Genomic DNA, 9,871 nt, shown 5'->3' with positions numbered 1-9,871 from the left:
ATGTGTTGTCGATGAATAATTTGTCCTAATGATTGAAATGGCTTTCAAGACAAATTGAACGGAGTGGAATGAAATCTAATATAATTGAATAAAGTGATAATAAATAATTTTATTCTTTTTTAATAAAAAAAAGACTCAATTATCAACAAAACACATTGAATTTATTTTTGGACCCAATGAACTTCAATTAAACTAAGAAATGAACCGAAATTACTTAAGGAATAAAAAATTTGGTCAATACTTATCAGCAGCATCAAGTGAACCTCAATTAACACACAAATGAACCGAAATAAACTAAGAAATGAACCAAAATTATTTAATGATGGTACCAGAGAAAATAAGAACTAATAAAGATGTTAGCAAAATATTGTTAGTGATGATGATAACGAAAGAGGAGGGAGGAGGAGGAGGAAGAGGAAGAGGAGGGAAGAAGAATCTGCATGTACGAAGAAGAACAATTTTCATATTAGAGCGCGAAGAGTAACGTTGGGAATTTTGAGTGCGTGTACACGCTCTTTTAATGAGAGTGATTTTTGTTGGTGTTGGGCCTGCTTGGTTGAACTTGGATGACAATAAAGTTTGGATGTATAGCAGATCCGGAAGTAAATTTGTCCTCTCAAAGAGTTATATCTAGATCCATATAACCATAGTAGGTAAAATCTTAATTTAATTCTTAAAATCTTTCGATATTACGATTTTAAATGAAATAATTGATTTTACGAAATTTGTAGTAGGTCTTACGATTTTACCATTTAAGTCTTATTACGATTTTATGTTTTACGTCATAGTTATTAAAACTGAACCGGACCAGTCGATCGACCAGAAAACTAGTAAACCGGATCCTATATTGGTCTGGTCTGATATTTGGACCGTATAAGACAAAGAACCAGGACGAACCGGTGAAAACTGGTCCAACCGAACCGCCCGAAATTTAAAATTTTGAGAAAATGACAAATAAGTCCCTGACCTTTTTTTCTGCAGACATTTTCGTCTCCAAAGATTGGAAAATACATTCATGTCCCTCACCCCTCCAAAACGTGGACAAATTTATCCCTCCATTAAAGTGATTCTGTTGGACCCGACGAAAAAGTCTGACGTGGTTCCCGTGGCGCTGACCTGGCCGTTACGGGAGCCCACATGGCATGTAGCTTTTGAAAAGAGGACATATTAGTCCTCCGACACCAAAACGATGCCGTTTCACCAAGGACCCTCCAGATCCACTTTAATCCCCTTCTGCATTACCCATAAACCCCCTTCTTTCTTGTGTCTCCCACGACTCCCACCGACCATGGGGCACGCCGGTCGCCGCGATTTCCACCATCAAAGGCACCGTTGATTGCCCCCATGCGCACCCTCCACAACCACCGTGTCCCACTGCTCTGTTCTAGTCTCATTGTCACGCTCCCAGGGGAAGACTGCTGCCGTCAGTAGTGATGGCTTGGCCACAATCAAAGAAGCATGACAGAACTAACCTCTGCAAGGATCGCCGTCGGAACTCAGCGCTACCTCCACATGACCGTTCGGTGCTCCTCGCGTCGCGACAATGCCGCCACGAAGCACACCCGTGGAACCACTCGCGACGCCGTCCTCGCCGCTCTGGATCTAGCCGCCTCCATCATGCGCAGTGTCCTCTCCTACCTCCTTTGAGACGGCGCCAACCTCGGTGCCACTGCCTCGATGTAGAACTGCAGCTTTGCCAGCGATGCTTGCTGTCGCCCGGCCAACGGCCACCTTTGTAAACGAGTACGGTGGCTTTGGCGGTGGGAGGTTCAACTCCTCTGCAGCTGCTTCGCCGCCCTGAACGGCAACTTCCTCCTTGGCCAGAGCCGTTTCCTCCAAATGCGCCCAATGTAGATCCAAGTGTTCTTCGAATTTTGCATATGCAATTTCTGATAAGTTGCTGATTCTATTTGAGAGCGTAGCAATTTTTCTAGAATTATGAGGAGTTCTTACATGTTCTTCATAAATTGCATAATCTGGACTTGTTGAATTGTGAACTGAGCCTGTGAAATTGAATTTGTGCTCTGTTGTTGGTGAATATGTCGCTGAATTGCTTGTCGAATTTGAATTTGCAAAGACTCATGCCTCTCATTTTTCTTGAAATTTCGTTGATGTTGCTGCGATTTGTTATTTTGTTGATTCTTTGTTTGTGTGTTTTGGATGCATTGCTGATGATTCTGGAATTGTTGTTGATGCATTCCCTAATTCTATATCTTATTAAACCGAATCTGAATTCTGGAATTGCAGAACTAGAAGTGCTGAATTTTCTACTTCTGGATTTGGTGAAGTATTGTTGAAAATGTAGAAGGGGATTAAAATTTGTTTGGAGGGTTGGGGTGAATCGGCATCGTTTTAGTGTGTGGGGGACTAATATGTCTTCTTTTCAAAAGTTACAGACCACGTGTCATCCCGTAACCGCCAAGTCAGTACCACGTTTGCCACATCAGAGTTTTTCGTCGGGTCCAATGGAGTAACTTCAACGGAGAGGTAAATTTATCCACATTTTGGATATGTCAGGGACATGAATGTATTTTCTATTCCTTGGGGCCGAAAATATCCGCAGGAAAAAAGGTCATTCACAACCACCAAGCTTGTCATGTTTCTTGTTAATATATATATATATATATATATATATATATATATATATATATATATATATATATATATATATATATATATATATATCATCAAATATTTTACTTTTATTTAATAGATTTTAATTTTAGTTATAAACTCACTCATTCTTAGATTAATTATATTTTTATTTAACAATAATGATAAACTCACTTATTTTTTCTTTTCATAATTATATAATATCTATTAATATATTTTTTAATAAATACTTGTAATATATAATAGAATAATAGATATAAACTAACTAATAAATTATTAAAATTTGAAAATAATAGTTATTTTAATATAAAAATAAAATAAAAATATTTATGATAGAGTAAAATTAACAAAATACTTATTGTTCCTATTCTATATTGTTTTAGAATAGCTAGATATTCTTAAAATATTAGTGAAAATATGTATATTAAATTTTTATTTTAAATTTTTTATTATTTTTTATTTTTTATTTACATAAGACCAGATCAACCGGTTCAACCAATAATCTACCGATTAAACCAGTGACCCAATAACCCAATAGCCTAACCGGTTCAGTTACCAATTCGGTTCTGACAACTATGTTTTACGCATAGTTGTCAGAACCGAACCGGTGATCGAACCGGTCAGGTTACTGGGTCACTGGATCACTGGTTCAACCAGTGGGTCACTGATTGAACCGGTTAACCCGGTCCCACATAAGTAAAACGTATAAAATAGCTAAAAACTTAAAAATTAACAGTTAAAAAATATATCTCCAATAACATTTTAATAAACATTAAGTCTCAAATCCTAAAAATAAGTAGTAATACGAAAATAAACATAATGTGAATGTGGTAACATGGCCGAGGATTCATGAAGAAAAAGATGGGGTCCAAACACTTCAAGCCTGCCACTGTGGTCCCATAGAACATGATGACATGAGCATTCATAGCCACAGAAACTATTTCATCAGCAACACAGCAAACAATGAGCTGAATCTTAATAGGTATGGCTCCCTACAAGTTGTTCCTTCTGGACATACTACTAAGTCACCTGTTTTCCACACACCAAATCACAATCTTGTTTTCTATCTCTTGTGAGTCTAACAGTCAGTGACGGATCCAAAAAATTTTGGTAGTGGGGACAAAATTTATATAACATGATAATAATTTTTATAATAAAAATAATATGTGTATATAAAAAATTAAATATTAAATTATCTATTAACCACTATATATCTATGTATAAATATATGTATTATTTAACTTATTTTTAATGTGTATTTTATATTTTAATATATATTTTATACAGATAATTATTTTTTATGTACATATAGCATGATTATTGTTATGATTATATTTTGTTATTGTAAAATATGATTAGCCTTTAAAATATCTAATATACAAACTAAAACACTAAAATAGTAATTTAAATAATAATATATAATTTTAAATTCTATTCTTTTAAGTTTTATATTTTTAAAAAATTAAGTAATTTTTCTGTTAATACTACCATCAAAATTTCTCTCTTCCCATATATATTACTAAATAATTATTTAAAAATTCACTTCCCAACACAATTAGAAGCCGACTCTTATTGATATTCATAGTTAACAAAGTTCTTTCAATTAATATAGTTGCTACGTAAAAATTAAAGCTAATTTGAAAATAAGATAAATAATATTCTTTTGAGTTAATTTTTAAAAAAGAACACTAATTTCGTTTAAATATGAGAATTGATCATTCTAATGAATATCTAATATAAAATTTTTAAATTGACGATTAAGTACCAAAAGTTGAATAAAAAATTATTGTGGAGTCAAATTTAATAATCTAATGGGGCAAATAAATATTATTATCATATACTACTCAAAAAAATTCCAAATCGTAGTGGGGGCACTTGCCCCCACACCACTGCACTTAGATCCGTCCCTGCTAACAGTCCTAATTGGAGCTATGAACTCTGACACCTTACTCAAGCTATACGTGACTGCAATCAAAGGCTTAGCCAAACAAGTGCTTAAGAAAACAGGATCAAGGAGTGTCCTATGTGTGCAAACATATATAACACTAATCTCCAAGAATAATGCACAACAACAATCCACTAACTACTAAGAATAATATACAACAGCAACCAACATATATAACACTATAACAGATAATCAACAATCAACAATCTAACAACAATGGATAATCAACAAACTGGACAGAAATAAAAAATAAATCAATAAACAAGAGAGATCAAACAGAAAAACATGTGAAAGTATTCATGTTCTCATCTGCCAACATATAGAAATCAAATAGAAATCAAACATATGTGATTATGTGAACAATCAACAATCTCAAACAAAAACCAACATACATAATCAATCTACAATAATCAATTAATTCTAACTATCAGTACTAAATTATTGAAAATTTAATATCCTGAATAACTTCAAAAAATTAAAAATACATACCTGGGCTGGACCCTGGAGGGATGGAGGGACGAGCACTGAGCAGAGAAGAGGGAGGCCGGAGGTGACGACTGACGACTGACAAGCAGCAGGCAGTAGGCGACGAGGCGGCGACTTAAATCTTCGATGGACCGTGGACGTGCTTCTTGGCGGTGGTGAGTGGCGCACTAGTGTGGCCGTGTGGTTGCGGTGGTGAGTGCCGCGCTGCCTGAGGCTGAACGGGTCTCCGATCCGCGCTGGCGACGAGGTGGCTGAAACTGAAGCAGAATCTCTAGTCTCTATCTCTTAGGCCTCAGCTCTCATGGAGTCATGGTGGTCTCTCATGGCCAAAAGGGTTGGGAAGGGAAACAGGGGATGGAGTGAACACGATGGGGGCTAGGGTTCCATTTCAGCAATCAGCAGCTTTAGTTTTTTTTTTTTTTTTTTAGATTTTTAATAAGAAACGACGTCGTTTCAAGCGAAGGATAAAAAAAAAGAGTTCGAACCGGTCCGGGTTAAATGAAACCCGTCGGTTCGCCGGTTCTGATCAACCTCGGCCGGTTTAATTCGGTTTGATTCGGTTCGATTTCTTGTTCGGTTCGAAAGCTTACTCAGACCGATTATGGCACCGGTTCACCGGTTTTCCGGTTCGGTCCAGTTCTGCAACACTGGTTTTACGTACTTAATTTACTTTTTTAATTTCACGTAAAATCTCAATTTTTTCTATCTTGCATACAATTAAAAATAGGTGAATGCTATCCTACCCTCTCTAAAATAACATGTAAGTTACCCTCTTTGATGTGTTATATTCTAATTGAGTGTTTATTTTAATCTGAGTTACTTTAATCTCATAAGAGTTAATATCTTTTGAAGACAGTGACTGCCTGACAGAAGAAGAAAATGGAACACCCAATAAGATGGTGATACTTAGGAGGCAACGATGACGACGACAAAGGAGTGAGGGGGAGTAAACGCAATTAGAGAGAGTTGGAGTACCTTTTCTAGAAGAATGATTTGGGAAGATTAAACAAGACACCCAATGAGACGGTGATGCTTGGGAGTCATAACGACGACGACGAAGGAGTAGTACAATGGGGAGGAGTAAACGCAATTAGAGAGAGTTAGAGTACCTTAGAAGAATTATTTAGAAAGAGAAAACGAAACACCCAATGAGACGGTGATGTTTGGGAGGCCCTTTTCTAAAAGAATGATTTGGAAAGAAAAAATAAGACACCTAATGAGACGGTGACACTTGGGAGGCGTGATGACGAGGACGACGAAAGAGTGGGGAAGAGTAAATGCAATTAGAAATAGTTAAAGTACCTTTTCTAGAAGATTGATTTGGGAAGAGAAAATGAAACACCAATGAGACTGTGATGCTTGGGAGGCACAATGACGACGAAAGAGTGGAAAAGATAACTCATGTTAAAATAAACACCCAATTAAAATGTGACACATCAGAGTAACTTACATATTACTTCAGAGAAAGTAGGGTAGTATTCACCTTCCAAATATTAAAGTTTGTATCATGTAATATGAAAATATTGCTAACTTACGTAAAAACATTGACCGCCGAAGTCATAGCAAGTTAGCAACTGAACCAAAACAAAATTAAACGTGCAGTAAACATAAGTTTAAATAATGGAAAAACTGATACTGAAATATTCATAACCACATTAATTCGATCTTTCGAATAGAGTGAATTTGGGATTAAAAAGCATACCAAATTGAAGATCATGTGATATATGGATCCAATAAGTTGTTGGTTGATTCTTGGTTAATATTAATTGGTTACGTATTACTTTTTTTCTTTTTGTTGTTATAAGTTAGAAACAAGATTGCATGACTTGCTTCAATTTTTACCCTGTTTCTTTTTTTTGCTGTTATTACACAGAACTGATGCCATCGTGCAAATATATATTTAAATCTTCTTAAGTATATGAATCGTATATATTTGACAAAAACCATTGAAGTAAACTTTATACTTTCTTAAATATGTCATTATGTGATTATATGTTTGATATGATAAAAGCCTAAAAGCTAAAATAATAATAAAAAAAACATGATTTTCCCTGAGGTTAGGTAATATTACATCATTGCTCCCTAGCTTGTTATGCTTATGGTTTGAGCTTTCCAGGAATATCTCCTGACAATCTGAATCTGCGATTGTACAAAATTTTGAATACTCTGAGAGAATGCAACCCTTCCAAAACTTGGTCTGTCAATGATTCTAAGCTTTCACAATTGAGGTCTGCCTCTAATCTGGAGAAACGCTGAATCAACAGTGTCTTCAAAGAGGTAAGGCCCTTCAGCATTCCACTTTTCATCTCTAATGCAACAAATTAAACTTGTTGTGTAACGGATTGAGCAAGATCAGAATAAGATCATGCATCTTGAAATATTTGACTTTGCCAAATTCATCCGTCTCGATATCTTAAAATGATCTCCAATATAATTCATTCCATGCTTGATCACAAATGTCTTCAGAAGGAAAAACAATGTCTCATCTTGTAAGCTCCATAGGTTGCTGTCCTATATAGAGAGCCAGTCTCGTTCCTCTCTTTTAAATCGAAAGAGACTTCCCATGAATACCTTCTCCTTTCAATAAGTGTATGATGCCATATATCTTTTTTCTTTTTCTCTTCCAAAGACTTGAGGTTGAGTAATGACTGAAGTGGTTTGACGCCAATCAATGACCCCAGTTGTTCTATCTGTTACTTGATGGAGAACCTTGTGCAGACCCATACACTTACCATACAGCAACACACAGCGGAATGTAACTTAAGTAGATTAGTTACTAAGTTTGTTACTATTATTGCCAGCTGGAAGTGGTTAGTTAGAATTAAACTAGCACTATATAAACCTGTTGCCGTAGTAATGGTAACTTGAGTTCTTTCACTGTAGATTGAGTTAATCCAAATTCCATTTCTTCTCTCAATTTCCTCTGTTCTTGAACTCTCTCTCTCTCAGCTTCACTCACCTTTAACACTATCCACAACAATCTCCATCAAATGAAAATCATGCCTTTTTTGCTATCTCATCTAATCATTTTCTTAGCAGTTTTGTATCGGAACATAACATGCTTTGGATTAAGAGAGGGTAAGGAAGAGCATTGTAACTTGCCTGGTGATCCAGAACAGTTATTGAGTCCTCCATCGTCCAAGACGTCATCTATCACGTGAGCTGCATCTTTGAGCCTTTGAAGCCAATCTTTTATAGAGCTATGCACGAACTGCATCTCCTCAGCATCTTCAAGTACGGCCTTGATTGAAATCAGTGTGCTTTTCAGCCTTTCCAACTCTTCATTAAAACTTACAAGAGGTCCCAGCTCATTCGGAATCAGAGAAGGCAAGAAAGTTGTTGCACCAGCGCAGGAACAGGATGCAGGAGAGGTTTAGTAAAGATTTGTGAAATCAACGTTAAGCCAATGGTGTATCTTTGGAAGGAGTTTCTAGTTTCTAAGCTAGAGTCATTGATGATAACGGATAACCCCAGTATAAAGAAAAAAGGTTAATAAAAGTCTAGTGACAGCAACTGTATTAAATTTTGACGAGCATGTAACCAGCAAAAGAAAAGTAAGTAATCTCACATCATTAGATGAAATCTCACACCATTAAAAATATCATTGATAGTCACTTGATGGCTACAAATCATAAAAGTTATTGGCCCTAGCTAGCTTTCCTCAAAAGGTTATTCATAATATTATCTTATGATGCTTTTATTCAAATGAAGTAGCATTTTCTTAAGAAAAATTCCATGAAGTGTATGCTTTTATTTTCTGTTTTTATTTTTAGTGTTTTTTATTTTTTCGATTTCGTGAAGAAAAAAGTGAAAATAGGAGACAAAAATAGAAAATAAGATTTTATTATTTTCACTGTTTTCACTATTTTCTTCACAAAATCTAAAAAATACTAAAAATAAAAATAGAAAATAAAAATACAAACTAAATGCATTTTTTTTTACCAAAGATAGGAGACTCGAACCCGCAACCTCTTAATTGAGTATGGGGAGACTATGCCATTTGAGTTATTACTCATTGGCAAACTAAATGCACTTTAAAGATTCTCTTTACAGCAAAAACATTGAGAATAAATCCATCTCCCATTTTAAAGAACACCATTATTTTATTTTTATAAGAGTGATCTCTTTTTTGTTCTTATTGCTTTCATGAAATACACTTCACAAGAAGATGACGCACGAGTTAGCACATCCAGCCATATGGTTTAAGATGAACGAGAAACAAAAAAATATGGTTTATATATTGAGTGCAAAATTAATCTAGTCAATTTTTTTAATTGCAAATAGATGATCTTTTTATTACCATCATATATCACAGTGAAAGGTCATTTATTACAGAGCAGGATGGAGGTGTGTCTTACAATGGTGGACAAATTTTTGAGTTGTTTGAAATTGACGTAGACACTCTAGATGTCTTCTCAGTCCGAAACTACCACAAATACATTGGCTATGACAAGGTGACTCAATATTGGTGGTTAACTCCTAACAGGCCTTTGAAAACTGATCTCTGAGCTATCACACATGATAAAGAGCTCATGAAAATGTGTTATCATGCTCAAAGGAACAAGGAAATTGTCCACATGTACTATGAGCATGGAGTCTCTTAACCTATGTTTAATGAGGAAGAAGAACCAGCATCCAAAAGTAAGGAGTTGATGGTGTTAAAAGATAACCTTGTACTAGAAGTCCTTATTCCCAACCCAAACCTCACCACCAATGTCACAACCAAAACAATCTCCACCACATCATCATCAACTCCAATTCCAGAACCAAGTCATAGCGCTACTCCCACCCCAAACTCAGTTAATTCTAAAAATAGTATCTCTATCC

The sequence above is a fragment of the Arachis ipaensis genome, chromosome B5 (genome assembly GCF_059453495.1).
Source record: "Arachis ipaensis isolate K30076 ecotype BB chromosome B5, ASM5945349v1, whole genome shotgun sequence".
NCBI lineage: Eukaryota > Viridiplantae > Streptophyta > Magnoliopsida > Fabales > Fabaceae > Arachis > Arachis ipaensis.
The sequence above is the reverse complement of the archived record's forward strand: the minus strand, read 5'-3'. Positions refer to the sequence as shown.